Consider the following 2,237-nt stretch of genomic DNA (forward strand, 5'->3'; position numbering starts at 1 on the left):
CGCGCCACTTCCAAGACCGATCTTGGCCAGCAAGCTCACATGGATGGCCGATGGCGCCGTCGTCTGAGAAGAGCGGCCCTCTCAAAGGCGACTATCCGAGCATTTGAACGCAAGAGTAAGAAAGAAGTTATTGGTGTGTGTGTGTGAAAAGTGAAAAGAGCATCTTCAAAAGAAAGCCAAGAAGCACACCAACAATTTCTTGCGTTGTTGTTGTGACCACTTTGACATGTGCATGGACGACAAGAAAAGAAAATCTTGAGGAGATCATGAATCCGACGCGTTAGCCACAAACACGGCCAATTAAAAAACAGAGGCGTGGATAGAGGGCATCAAACGCCTCAAGGCAAAGCCGCTGCAGGTATGCAGACGGAGAACCGACCAATCAAAAAGGCTTGTCAAAATACATCCAAAATACATCCAAAATACATCCAAAATACACACAACGACTGATACGTACGAGGATTGTGGTTGAATTGGCCCTTGTCTAATGAGCGAATTATTCAACCGCCAATACAGGTACAAGCAAGCTTCGCATTCATGCTGCGCGGGTTTTCGATCAGGAGGCAGTCTGGTGTCTCCTTGATATTTGATTGGCAGCATGTCGCACGTCTCCGCAAAGAGCTGTGTGTGTGCGGTCACGAACCAATAACAGAATTCCTACTTCCAAGTACGAAAAACTAAACCCGATGACCATAACAACAATAACGGTAAAGGATTCTACGAAAACTAACTCTATGTTGCTTTGAAAACTACAATAATGGCACAAACAGCGTTGATAACCACGATAAGAACATGAAAGCATTTTGCTGACGAGGCCTTGGCACATCAGTGCCATGGCAGATCATGCTGAGATAAGTTGCTGGAGGCGTCTCGTCTTTCTGGTGTTGCTGCTGACTTTGGGGACTTGGAGGCCGGCGAACGGTAAGCTGGGTTGTCGAGAGCCATTCGTGTCATCTGGCAACCGCACAATCTCACACGCTTCCTCACGTTGGGCAGGACAAATCCAATGGATTCCGTTGCAGCTGGAAGAGGGGTTTGCTGCACGGGCAGGCTACATGCAGCCCGAGTACGCCCTCGACGGTGATCGCGTGTATCTACGTGGTGATATCGAGGTAAATGCGTCTCAGAGCTTTCATCGTCATGCGCCCCAGCGCTGGGCCCAGCTGGGCACGCGCGGTCCCCTGGCGCAGTGGCCCGTGCCCATGCTTGAATGTCATGCCGAACCCACTACACTGCATCGTGTTATAGATTGTCGATGCGACCAAATCCGTCATCACCATTCTGGCCGACCATGCTCCTGAAGCTGCGCTGGCCTTCACCGCTCCGACTTCTGACACCATTTATTCACATCGGTCCGTATCCCAAAGCATGCGAACATGCGGGGGGGAAAGGAAGAAGAAGGATAAACCCAGACGAAACCCAGACTGGGGAAAAAAGTCGTTGATGGCGTCTTTGCATGCAAACATGCCCAGACACAATTGCCCCACCAAAGGTGACTAATCTTCGGAAGCACCACAAACACTCACCTTCACCCTGAATGGATGGCAGTGTGGATGTTCGCGTGAGCGGACAAGTGGCCATCACGGCTCAAGTCCCAGGATCGACCTACTTCTCGCTCAATCGCATCATCTATTCGGTAGCGCCTCAAAACGGTGGAGATAGTGTCAATGGCATGTCAGTTTCCCACAATGTCGCTGGGAAAACGCAGCTGGCAACACCAAGCCATGAACACCGTGCTGATGACTCGACGATGGGGATCTGATGTATCACTAGGTTCCAGACAATGTCCATGGCCACAGACGCATCAGCCAACGGCAACGGGTGGACGGTGCGTTGACCGGTGCCCAACCACAGCTGCTGCGCACTTGCCCGTCCCCCCGCCTTTTTTTTAATTTTTTTTTTTTTTGTTGTTGTTGTGTGCTGTGAGGACGGTGCGGTGGTGTAGCTTACTCACGACCAAGTGCCTGTGCCAAAATGGATGGTCAAACTGGTTGCTGAATGCCTGCAGATACCACAATGCCGCTTGTCAACGGATAACGTTGTCGAGTGTCGAGGCCTCGTTCGCCGCAACTCTCTTGGCACCTTGTTCACCTTGCCGGCAGGTCAGAAAAGCAATGGTGTTGCCCTCCGTCGTATCGCCATTGACCTCGTTGGTACTGACTGCCCATCGCTATTGCTCTGTAGGAATGAGACCCGCCATGGACCTGTCCTTTCCGACCGTATCCCATCAGTCATAC

The sequence above is a fragment of the Monosiga brevicollis genome, genomic scaffold (assembly GCF_000002865.3).
Source record: "Monosiga brevicollis MX1 MONBRscaffold_17 genomic scaffold, whole genome shotgun sequence".
Lineage (NCBI taxonomy): Eukaryota > Choanoflagellata > Craspedida > Salpingoecidae > Monosiga > Monosiga brevicollis.